Source organism: Haemaphysalis longicornis, unplaced genomic scaffold, assembly GCF_048455015.1.
Source record: "Haemaphysalis longicornis isolate Haplotype H1 unplaced genomic scaffold, Haemaphysalis longicornis Haplotype H1 scaffold_11, whole genome shotgun sequence".
NCBI classification, from domain to species: Eukaryota; Metazoa; Arthropoda; class Arachnida; order Ixodida; family Ixodidae; genus Haemaphysalis; species Haemaphysalis longicornis.
In genome coordinates, this window is record NW_027526214.1 from 93297356 (window position 1) to 93310473 (window position 13118).

General features: G+C 48.8%; 2 non-coding genes across 2 annotated transcripts; both read right to left on the reverse strand.

The window, feature by feature from the left end:
* Positions 1 to 3562: 3562 nt before the first annotated feature.
* Positions 3563 to 3634, reverse strand: Trnak-uuu (transfer RNA lysine (anticodon UUU)). Its single transcript has one exon. It is a non-coding gene; the product is annotated as a tRNA-Lys (tRNA).
* A 7801-nt stretch (positions 3635 to 11435) lies between these two features.
* Positions 11436 to 11508, reverse strand: Trnat-ggu (transfer RNA threonine (anticodon GGU)). Its single transcript has one exon. It is a non-coding gene; the product is annotated as a tRNA-Thr (tRNA).
* Positions 11509 to 13118: the final 1610 nt, after the last annotated feature.

Below are 13118 nucleotides of genomic sequence, written 5' to 3' on the forward strand. Positions count from 1 at the left end.
AGGAAGGACGCAGTGGTCAAATGTCAGAATGATATTTGTGGTGGTTGCTACCTTATCATTCCTTCTTATGGTTATCCGCCTGATTGCCGTCACATATTCACTTGTCAGGCCTTCAAGAAGATCGGCTTCTGTCTTGTTTGCTAGATCTGGCTAATAGATCACCTTCTTCAAGCTGTTGAGGCTCGGTGGGGCGTGGCCTTGATGTCAATATCGGCCATTCGGGTCTGCTTCAGGAGTTTTGAGGCAAGCGGTTAATTGTGTACCTAGACCAAGATCTCGCCGGTTCTTTGCTTCCTATTTTATGGGATTCCCCTATAATACGTTCCAACAACGTCGAAATCAAGAACACGGACTATAAAACAATAGGCCTGGCTTGTAAAGAGATTCAATCAGCAAGAAGTGTAGGTAGTTGTCCGGTTTCGGGATTGTCATGGTCCGAAGGGGTGGAAAAGATAGTTCGAGGCGGCCCCTTTTATTGGGCCGATCACAAGGTTTGGGAAATTGAGAAAAAACACTACAACATGTAATAAAGCTGGGTACGGGGCTATTTTGTTCGTCAGCCTTACACCTAGTCCTGAAGAGGTCCCGTAGCTCCCTGCCTGGTAAACAGACAGAAATACCATCCACCTGATCTTCACCTGGGCTCCGAAAGCCGCCGTTTGAGGTTTCTACCCATCGCCTTAAAACTCCTTACCGTGGTCGGTTAAAGCATGCGTTTGCGGGCTCGGGGTCCGCGGTGTCGCCAATACCGTCACCAAGATTTCTCAAGGTGCCCCGCGCAAGGGCTCCTCTAACAGTCACAAATGTTTCCGATTGCATTGTCCTAAGGCACCGTCTCGTCTCACCAGATGCGCTGCTTAGTCCCGAATGGCCAAGGTTAGTGGTTGCAGTTCACGGCCTCATTCCACTCCTATCCCAGCGATCCGTCGCGGCCGGGTTCAGTCGTTCAGCTCCCCCCTCTCCTCTTGTGAGCGGCGCTTTTAAGCCAGTGGGTTATTGTGTGCATGTTCCTGGTTTTGCGCGCACAGCACGTGTTTGTTGTGGCTCACTTTTCGTCGCACACACACGCACGGCCAAATGGTGCACTGGCGTCGATATCAGCATTCGACGCGCGCTCGCAGCACCGCAATCACCATACGCGGGCTCACATATGGGCTGCGTCCCTACACCACCTCTCCCATGAGACCGGACAACTCCCTATTTGTCTAAGAAGCGCTGCAGAAATGCCGCTTATGAAGCGTTCTCCAGCGGGGTAGAGTTGAATGCCGGTTGAGGTGGTCTTCTCCCTCGAGAACTGTTGCTGTACCTTTGAGCGGGTAGCGCATCCTGTAAGAACATGAAGAAGAGTAGATTGCTTCTTCAGAGAGCCATTCATATCCTTAAGGGCGTAATTGCCTAGGGGACACGTATCCCGTCCACCGTGCAGGTTACGACGGCGATAACTCAGCCGGGACCTGCTCCTTGCTACCTCATAAGAACCTTCCCTTTGCTCAGCCAGGCAAGTAGCAAACCCTTTTGCTGCATCACTCAACGAATGAGTGCGGCACACTACCAGTCCCCTGGCGGAAAACTCAACTCGGTGCCGTCCCTTGTCTTACTGCCTGTGGTGTCGAGGCATGCCACGTACAGCTGTTGCCTGGCCTCTTGGAGGGCCTCGTACAGGCTGAAGCGAAGATCCTGCGCATACCTAAAAATTGTGCGACGGCGCACCTTGACCTGGTCACTGAATTCATGCAGACAAGTTTAGCAAAACACTGCTTCCAATTTAGGTTCCATGACGATTAGTTTCAAAAGCTAGATGCAGGATTTTTAAAGACAAATATCTCTTTTTCTGCACTTTTAAATCACCCTCTTGGCTGATTGCTTGCAGAACAACTCTTAAGACTTCTGTGCATTTCTCATAAAGAGCGAAAACCACGTCTTGTGACACAGCAAAATCTTCGGAAATTTTTTATTTGCGGGAAACTTTATGTCTCAAATACAACGTTAGCCTAATTTGATTCTTATCCAACAGCTTCAGCCTAACGTATTAAACATTTGCTAGTACAGAACAGAAGAATTCACCGTGAGCAAGGCGCAAAACAATTTATTCCTAAATCCAGAATAAATTACAGCGCATCTAAAATATGCATTTCATTTCGCAAGGACTGTTTTTTATTTATGAGAAGAAAATAAAATGCAAACTTACATATGCTGTTACCTGCAAAAACCAGAACAATAACAATATATGATATAAAAAGCGACGTATTTGGCCGTACAGAAAAACCGGCGAGTCATTATTTTAAATTTAACGCATTCTTCTGGTGAAATCGTAGGGCGAGCATAATTGCTAAGTTTGTATATATCATGCACAAATGGAGGGTTCTTATACCTGTAAAAATCGTCTCATTTCTGAAGTAGTAGAAATACCCCAAATCGGACGAGACTGTTTTGTCTCCAAAAAAAAAATGCGTATATTGATTATTCTCCACACCTTCTTGGGTAAATTTTCATAAATGTCACGGGCAATGGACCACCTTCTAAGGTTTTTGTTTTTCACTTTCCTCTTCTTTCTTTTTGTTGTACCAGGTGTCAATAGTTACTTCTCAGCAGAGCCATTGCAGCGCACCTTTTTCCAAAATAAAGAGAGGGCAGTGCACGCTATATGATGTGTGTATCTTCCCAATTTTCTTGTTTTTCTGACTGCTGACGTATAATGTCTTTCAAACAGGGCACTCTGTAACGCACCTTCCTCTTTCCACACGCATATTTAGAGGCATGCTGCAGTGTACTCAACTTGTTACTCCGAAGCATACTGGTCCTTCAGAAGAAATGTCAGAAACCCTATTTGTTTTTTGTTTTTGTTGTTGAGATGTGCGTCCGGCACTCCTATTTGATATTTCTTCTGAACCACTGGAAACTTCTTCCTCGACGATCTAAACAAACATACACAAACATATATATAAATAAATATATATACAGAAAGAGATTCGGGCAGTCTACAACGCCAAAGGAGGCATAGGGGAATTGGACTATACTTTTTTACCGTTAGTGAAATTATATATTTTTTCATATTAATTGAAGCGAGAAAGAAAGAAAAACACGCGCCCAGAGTGGGGACCGAACCCACGCCCTTCGATTAGATATCGAATGCCTTAACAATTCGGCTATCTGGGCGACTGTGTTCTGCTTCACTTTCTGTGGTATTTATATATACTACAACTGTATCTGACGCTTGAAGATGGTAGCCAGCGCCACTCAGACTACACGGGGAGAAGGGGACCTTCTTTTCAACCCCCGGGGCGTGACGCGAACGTCTACAGCCTGTCATAAGCGGGTAACTGGCGGGAAACCCTCTTATGCTACCTTGGCATCAAGGCTGCCACAACCGAGGCCCTCGCTAAGCTTTCGCAGGATAATATGGTTAGGAAATGAGTGGCTCGCTAGGAAATACAGAAAGAAATGCGGGCAGTCTACAACGCCAAAGAAGGCATAGGGGAATGGTTGGACTATACTTTTTTTACCGTTAGTGAAATGATATTTTTTTTCATATTAATTGAAGCGAGAAAGAAAGAAAAACACGCGCCCAGAGTGGGGACCGAACCCACGCCTTTCGATTAAATCTCGAATGCCTTACCAATTCAGCTATCTGGGCGACTGTGTTCTGCTTCACTTTCTGTGGTATTTATATTTACTACAACTGTATCTGACGCTTGAGGATCGTAGCCAGCGCCACTCAGACTACACGGGGAGAAGGGGACCTTCTTTTCATCCCCCGGGGTGTGACGCGAACGTCTACAGCCTGTCATAAGCGGGTACTGGCGGGAAACCCTCTTATGCTACCTTGGCATCAAGGCTGCCACAACCGAGGCCCTCGCTAAGCTTTCGCAGGATAATATGGTTAGGAAATGAGGGGCTCGCTCGGAAATACAGAAAGAAATGCGGGCAGTCTACAACGCCAAAGTAGGCATAGGGGAATGGTTGGACTATACTTTTTTTACCGTTAGTGAAATTATATAATTTTTCATATTCATTGAAGCGAGAAAGAAAGAAAAACACCCGCCCAGAGTGGGGACCGAACCCACGCCTTTCGATTAGATCTCGAATGCCTTACCAATTTGGCTATCTGGGCGACTGTGTTCTGCTTCACTTTCTGTGGTATTTATATTTACTACAACTGCATCTTACGCTTGAGGATGGTAGCCAGCGCCACTCAGACTAAGGCGTGGGTTCGGTCCACACTCTGGGCGCGTGTTTTTCTTTCTTTCTTGCTTATAATTAATATGAAAAAATATATAATTTCACTAACGGTAAAAAAAAGTATAGTCCAACCATTCCCCTTGCCTTCTATGGCGTTGTAGACTGCCCTCATTTCTTTCTGTAATTCCTAGCGAGTCCCTCATTTCCTAACCATATTATCCTGCGAAAGCTTAGCGATGGCATCGGTTGTGGCAGCCTTGATGCCAAGGTAGCATAAGAGGGTTTCCCGCAAGTTACCCGCTTATGACAGGCTCTAGACGTTCGCGTCACGCCCCGGGGGTTGAAAAGAAGGTCCCCTTCTCCCCGTGTAGTCTGAGTGGCGCTGGCTACAATCCTCAAGCGTCAGATACAGTTGTAGTAAATATAAATACCACAGAAAGTGAAGCAGAACACAGTCGCCCAGATAGCCGAATTGGTAAGGCATTCGAGATCTAATCGAAAGGCGTGCGTTCGGTCCCCACTCTGGGCGCGTGTTTTTCTTTCTTTCTCGCTTCAATTATTATGAAAAAATATATAATTTCACTAACGGTAAAAAAAGTATAGTCCAACCATTCCCCTATGCCTTCTTTGGCGTTGTAGACTGCCCGCATTTCTTTCTGTATTTCCTAGCGAGCCTCTCATTTCCTAACCATATTATCCTGCGAAAGCTTAGCGAGGGCCTCGGTTGTGGCAGCCTTGATGCCAAGGTAGCATAAGAGGGTTTCCCGCCAGTTACCCGGTTATGACAGTCTGTAGACGTTCGCGTCACGCCCCGGGGGTTGAAAAGAAGGTCCCCTTCTCCCTGTGTAGTCTGAGTGGCGCTGGCTAACATCCTCAAGCGTGAGATACAGTTGTAGTAAATATAAATACCACTGAAAGTGAAGCAGAACACAGTCGCCCAGATAGCCTAATTGGTAAGGCATTCGAGATCTAATCGAAAAGCGTGGGTTCGGTCCCCACTCTGGGCGCGTGTTTTTCTTTCTTTCTCGCTTCAGTTAATATGAAAAAATATATAATTTCACTAACGGTAAAAAAAGTATAGTCCAACCATTCCCCTATGCCTTCTTTGGCGTTGTAGACTGCCCGCATTTGTTTCTGTATTTCCTAGCGAGCCCGTCATTTCCTAACTATTTATATATATATATATATATATATATATATATATATATATATATATATATATATATATATATATATATATATATATATAGCGAATCAGAAAATGGGAAATGAGCGGCTCCGTGAAATAAGACAGAAAATAAGGGTTGCCAGTCAAGAAAAACTCGGAAAGCAAAGGGGAGTGTAGTGTTTCAGTTTCGGTTTCGATTTGGTTTATGTTGTCTTTACTTGCCACCAGGTGACGTCTATATATATTAGCATGCCTCTGAATAAAAGTTCAGTTTTTTGGTTGGTGATCGTCGACGACAGTGGTCGCTTCGTCATTCTTCTGCGGCTTCCGCCGCGATATAACAATGGCGACGAGGTTGCGTCTTTTTCGGGGGGCGTAACCACGCCTGCACCTTTTCGACGCCATGAGCTGCATCGGGCTTGCTCCGCCGCCCCCGTTCCTGCCTGAACCCGGCCGCCCTCCTCTTCCGTGGACGCAATGGCACCACATTTTCGAAAACTACCTACTGGCATCCGGAGCGTCCGAATTTCCGTCCGAACGTCGCAAGGCCCTGCTGTTACACAGCCTCGGCGTTGAGGGTCAACGTGTCTTCTCCAGTCTACCGCTTCCAACGGATGCCTCCCAGACCGGTGAGTCAAGCGCCGACGACAAACTTCCTGAAGCTAGCAAGGCCGCCGACGACAAACTCACTGAAGCTAGTAAGGCCGCCGCCGTTCAGCCTTCTGTTTACGACGAAGCTGTAGCGACTTTAACGCAACATTTCACAACCTCAAGCAATGTCGTCGTAGAAAGGCACCGCTTTCGCCGTCGCATTCAGCACCCAGGGGAGTCTGTTCAGGAGTACGTTGCCGCACTACGTGCGCTTGCCGCTGCATGTTCTTTTGCTTCACCTGAAGACTCGCTTCGTGACCAGTTCGTGGAAGGGGTCTCGTCCCAGCACATTCGCGAACGCCTTCTTCTTGAAGGCTCCACCCTCTCGTTCTTCCGAGCAATACAATTAGCGTCACAAATCGAACAGGCTAGTGAGGACCTTCGAGAAATTGCTTCAGGCACCGTGCAGCGTATATCAAAAAGCTCTCGCTCAACGCCGCACGACCGCAGTCGAAATGAACACTGCCCCCGTCCTTCGCGTAGCGACACGCCTCTGCCTGCACCTCGTACCGAAACGCGCCCGCATCCCGACACCCACCAACCTGCTTCATGTACGCGCCCACCCACCTCTTCTTCTTACTGCTACCGTTGTGGTTCGCGCCGGCATCGTGCCGCGTCATCCCGCTGCCCAGCGAAAGGTCAGCGTTGCTATAATTGTGGGCTCATTGGGCACTTTAGTTCAGTATGCAAAAAGAAGCAACAGGGCGTTCGTGTTCACGAGCTTAGCGACCAGAATTTGCCCGACGAAGCTGTGAGCATTCTGTCGGTGACCGCATCCAGGCGCGCCGGTATTCACGTCGAGGTAACAGTCGGGCATGCGCCGTTAACATTTCTTATCGACTCGGGCTCCTCGGTTTCCATTCTGGCGGGTGATCTTTTCGATAGTCATTTTGCCGGGCATGCGCTGCTGCTCGCGCCCCGTGTGAAGCTGCTAGATTACTCGAAACAAGCTATTCCCGTGCGAGGATGCTCTTTATCGAAGGTCGTATACAAGGAACGCGAAGCGTCCATTCTGTTCTACGTCGTTTCGCAAGGCACATCGCTGCTAGGTATTGACGCCATTAAGGCCCTTCAGCTCCAGATTGACGGCTCGTCCCTCCGCTGCCTTGAGACTACCGCGTCAACTACCGGTGCTACCAACGTACAAGCCCCAGGTCAGGAAACAGTTTCAACTGCATGCCTTCCAGCAGAGTTGTGCAATGAGTTTGCGTGCCTTTTCGACTCCAGCCTCGGCCTAGCCAAGGGTTTTGTGCATCGTGTCAAAGTTCGGCTCTCAGTTCCGTCTACTGTAGCAAAACTTCGCCGCCTTCCCCTTTCACTCCGAGCTCCGGTATCGGAAGAACTTCGTCGGCTCGAGCAGTTGGATGTGATAGAGCGCATTAATGCGTCAGAATGGGTCTCTCCGATTGTTGTTGTACAAAAGAAGGATGGAGGTATTCGTGTTTGTGTCGACTTACGGGAGCCTAATAAGGCCGTAGTGATTGATAGCTTTCCTCTTCCACACACCGAAGAACTCCTCCACAGTCTAGTTGGGGCAACTCATTTTTCGAAGCTTGACCTTGCATCAGCCTACCACCAGGTTTTGCTCGATCCTGAAAGCCGTGATTTGACCGCTTTCATTACTCAAGATGGTCTCTTTCGCGTTAAACGCGTGTGCTTCGGGTTGGCGTCCGCCCCCGCTACATTTCAACAAATGATGTCCAAAATCCTTCAAGGATGCTCTGGTGTTCTCTTCTATATTGATGACATCATTGTGTTTGGAAAAAATGAAAAGGAACACTTGACCAACCTGATCGCTGTACTACGGCGCATTAAGGAAGCCGGGCTCATGTTAAACGACAAGTGCGTATTTGGCGTACAGGAACTTTCCTTCTTGGGACACAAGATCACAGCGCAAGGCATTTCTCCACTGCCGGAAAAAATTTCTTCCATTATAAATACTCCTGCGCCAACTGATGCTACTAGTCTCCGTTCTTTTCTTGGTCTGGTCGAGTATTACGCCAAGTTTGTTCCCAGTCTTGCTGATGTGGTAGAACCTATGCGAGCTCTTCTCCGAAAGAAGCAACCATTCATTTGGACTGATGCGGTAGATGCCAGTTTCGCCAAAATAAAGTTTCTGCTCTCGTCCAGCCAAGTTCTGCAGATGTTCGATGCGTCCCTTCCGGTCAGTAGTGTCCACTGATGCGTCCGACTGCGGACTAGGTGCTGTTCTCCAGCAGGTCGATGGCCACAGGTTGCGAACTGTTTCCTTTGCTTCGCGAACGCTTTCACCTGCGGAGAGGAAATACGGAGTGGGAGAGCGTGAAGCGCTTGCGTGTGTTTGGGCATGCGAGCACTGGCATACGTACTTGTGGGGACGGCATTTCACGTTGCGCACAGACCACCAAGCCTTGGTCTCTCTCCTCTCTTCGCAAGGTACTGGCCGCCGCCCCCTTCGCATCGCACGCTGGTCGGAACGGCTACTTCGCTATAACTATACTGTAGAGTATCGGAAAGGGTCCGAAAACCAAGTAGCGGATGCCCTTTCTCGCCTTCCAGTTCCGTCTCCGCAGGAAGATGCGTCATTCGAGGAGGTTGTGTCCTTTGTTGAATTACCTTGCCTCACCAAGGAGCAGTTTCAACAGGCCCTTCGTGAAGACTGCAACTTGACGCAAGTCGCGACTTATGTCGCCACATCTTGGCCTGCACATAAGACGCTCTCAAGCGAACTTCAGCCTTTCTTCTTGGTGCGCGGAGAATTGTCGGTCGTTGACAACTTGCTCCTGCGCGGAGAACGAATCATCGTTCCTTTGTCTCTGACGCTGCAAGTAATCGCTGCGGCCCACGAAGCTCACCCGGGTATAGTTCGGACAAAAGCTCGACTAAGAGAAAGGTTCTGGTGGCCAGGCATGGATAGACAGGTGGAACTTTCCATCCAGAACTGCAGAATATGTCAGATGGCTGACAAAAGTGCGAAGACTGCTGCTACTCCTTTGCAGCCAGTACCCTTGCCAGAACGCCCATGGGAGAAGCTGGCCGTTGACATCGTCGGCCCTCTGCAGAGAGCACCGCACGACTGCAGATACGCCATTACACCCATCGACTACTTTTCGAAATGGCCAGAAGTTCAATTCTGCAGTGAAGTGTCATCCCGCACCGTCATAAACTTTTTGCTTTCGGTGTTCACCCGTGAGGGTTACCCGGACGTGATAGTATGCGACAATGGGCCCCAGTTTGCCTCTGCGGAGTTCACAAAGTTCCTCAATGATCGCGCCATCCGTCTCGTGCACTCTTCCATTTACTACCCTCAAGCGAACGGACTTGTAGAGCGGTTCAACCGTGTCTTCAAGGATTTCGTACAGGTTGCAATGTTAGAGCAACGTCCGCTTCGTCAAGCGGTAACAGACTATTTGGCTATATATCGCTGCACGCCACATGCCACTACGGGTGTTGCACCATCCGTTCTCCTACACGGGCGGCTACCGAGAACACGTCTTGACGTTGTGGGCCACCCATCACCAACTTTCTTTAGCGATCCTGCTTCCGAACTCTCTCGTCTACGCCAACGCGTGAAGAGCAAACAAGGGTACAGCAAAGAGTACACAGACCGTCGCAGGGCCGCGAAGAAGACAACAGTGTCAGTGGGTGATTTTGTGCGAATTAAGAAACCCGCAATATCTGCTAAGGGCGACCTCGCGTTTAGCCACCCACAGAAGGTTGTCCACAAACAAGGCCCATCAACGTTCCGGCTTGACGATGGACGAACTTGGAACGCTTCGAAGTTATCCAAGGTACCTGCGCCATCAGCCGCGTGGAATCCGCATCATGACGCTGTCTTCGAACCTGCAACCCCGCCTTTGGCGCCTGAGCGACCCGAGGATCGCTCCTCAATAGCGCAGTCTGAAGCTTCACCAGCTACGCCCACGCTACAAGCTTCAGCGCCAGCTGCGTCGAAGCACCCAGTACCTCAACGTCGGGTCCAGCCACCGAGGAACAGAAGACCTCCGGATCGATACGGGGACCGTGTGTAGCTGGTTTTTGTGGAGACAGGTGCAGTGACACAACTTGAGTGCTACGTGGACTTTGTTGAGACGTTTCAGTGGTTCTGCAAGTGTTTTTTTTTTGTTATGTAGCAGTCGTCGAATGTGTGCTGCATAGTTGTACATCAGACATTATTGTGAATCGCACATGCCATGTGTGGTTGTAAATATTTGTAAATATTGTGTGTTTTCGTACTAATACTAATCCACTAACAATTACTAACATTGGTATTTTAAGGAGGGGAATATGTAGTGTTTCAGTTTCGGTTTCGATTTGGTTTATGTTGTCTTTACTTGCCACCAGGTGACGTCTGTTTTTTATATGCATGCCTCTGAATAAAAGTTCAGTTTTTTTGGTTGGTGATCGTCGACGACAGTGGTCGCTTCGTCATTCTTCTGCGGCTTCCGCTGCGGTATAACAGGGAGGTTGTGGTGGGTCATAGAAAGAGATGAAGAATTTTTTTAGTCGAAAAGAAAGTGGTGAAAAAATGCCCGCCGGGTGGGATCCAAACCCACGACCTCCAGAATACCGGTCTGGTGCGATAACCACTACGCTACCGGCGGGGCTGTTTCCCCAGCACTTTCTCGGGTATTTATGTTAAGGTATTTTTTTTTCCTGCACTTGGGGGTGGTAGCTAGCGCCACTCGGACTACTCGGGGTGAAGGGGACCTCCTTTTTTAACCCCCGGGCCGTGACTCGAGTGTCTACGACATGTCGAGAGTGGTCGACCAGCGTTGAACCCTTTTAAGCTCCCTTTGGCACCAAGAATACCAGAACAGAGGCCCTCGCTAAGCATGTAGCGAATCAGAAAATAGGAAATGAGGGGCTCCGTGAAATAAGACAGAAAATAAGGGTTGGCAGTCAAGAAAACCTCGGAAAGCAAAGGGGAGGTTGTGGTGGGTCATAGAAAGAGATGAAGAATTTTTTCAGTCGAAAAGAAAGTGGTTAAAAAATGCCCGCCGGGTGGGATCCGAACCCACGACCAACAGAAAACCGGTCTGGTGCTGTAACCACTACGCTACCGGCGGGGCTGTTTCCTTAGCACTTTCTCGGGTATTTTTTAAGGTATTTTTGTTTCCTGCACTTGGGGTGGTACCCAGCCCCACTCGGACTACTCGAGGTTGAGGGGACCTCCTTTTTTACCCCCCGGGCCGTGACTCGAGTGTCTACGACATGTCGAGAGTGGTCGACCAGCGTTGAACCCTCTTAAGCTCCCTTTGGCACCAAGACTGCCAGAACAGTGGCCCTCGCTAAGCATGTAGCAAATCAGAAAATGGGAAATGAGGGGCTCCGTGAAATAAGACAGAAAATAAGGGTTGTCAGTCAAGAAAACCTCGGAAAGCAAAGGGGAGGTTGTGGTGCGTCAGAGAAAGAGATGAAGAATTTTTGGAGTCAAAAAGAAAGTGGTGAAAAAATGCCCGCCGGGTGGGATCCGAACCCACGACCTCCAGAATACCGGTCTGGTGCGATAACCACTACGCTACCGGCGGGGCTGTTTCCCCAGCACTTTCTCGGGTATTTTTGTTAAGGTATGTTTGTTTCCCGCACTTGGGGGTGGTAGCCAGCGCCACTCGGACAACTCGGGGTGAAGGGGTCCTCCTTTTTTAACCCCCGTGCCGTGACTCGAGTGTCTACGACATGTCGAGAGTGGTCGACCAGCGTTGAACCCTCTTAAGCTGCCTTTGGCACAAAGACTGCCAGAACAGAGGCCCTCGCTAAGCATGTAGCGAATCAGAAAATGGGAAATGAGGGGCTCTGTGAAATAAGACAGAAAATAAGGGTCGGCAGTCAAGAAAACCTCGGAAAGCAAAGGGGAGGTTGTGGTGCGTCATAGAAAGAGATGAAGAATTTTTTGAGTAAAAAAGAAAGTGGTGAAAAAATGCCCGCCGGCTGGGATCCGAACCCACGACCTCCAGAACACCGGTCTGGTGCGATAACCACTACGCTACCGGCGGGGCTGTTTACCCAGCACTTTCTCGAGTATTTATGCTAAGGTATTTTTGTTTCCTGCACTTGGGGGTTGTAGCCAGCGCCACTCGGACTACGCGGGGTTGAGGGGCCTCCTTTTTTAACCCCCGGGCCGTGACTCGAGTGTCTACGACATGCCGAGAGTGGTCGACCAGCGTTGAACCCTCTTAAGCTCCCTCTGGCACCAAGGCTGCCAGAACCGAGGCCCTCGCTAAGCATGTAGCGAATCAGAAAATGGGAAATGAGGGGCTCCGTGAAATAAGAAGAAAATAAGGGTTGACAGTCAAGAAAACCTCCGAAAGCAAAAGGGGAGGTTGTGGTGCGTCATAAAAAGAGATGAAGAATTTTTTGAGTCAAAAAGAAAGTGGTGAAAATATGCCCGCCGGGTGGGATCCGAACCCACGACCTCCAGAATACCAGTCTGTTGCGATAACCACTACGCTACCGGTGGGGCTGTTTCCCCTCCCTTTTCTGGGGTATTTATGTTTAGGTATATTTGTTTCCTCTGCTTGCGGGTGGTAGCCAGCGCCAATCAGACTTCTCGGGGTGAAGGGGACCTGCCTAGGTCATGTCTTTCAAAAGTTACCCACTTTTTAAGACCCCATTTTTAATTTTCAAACCAGTATTTTCGACGTATGAAAAATTTGGACAGGAATCTGTATGTTTGGTCAAGGGCACAATATATTAACGATTTCTAAAAATTCTTCCTTTGTTATCGCTTGATAACTTTTGCACCATGCACAAAATTTTGAATTTCCTTGTGGGTCAAGCGGCAGCATAGAATGCACTTGCTTCAAATTCTTATGCTCGGTCTTGCAGATTGCTGCATGCACCGGAATCTACAGTGTTCTGGACGGACCATCTTTTTCAAGCAGCGTACCCTCTTGGCCGGTCAACGAATGTTTTATCAATTTTTCGTGCGGCGAAGTAGCTTGCGGGGTTACGGCGAAGAAACTTTTTGGCAACCGTATCAGCTGGACTCAAAGTTCGTGCGCATGTTGCGATATCACGAACAAGGCGACATCTCTGACGAAACCGGAACGTTTAAAGCCATCGCATCGTTCGCTGCTCTTTAGTGGGTCCGGCGGCAGCATGGAATGCACTTGCTTCAAATTCTTATGCTCTGTCTTGC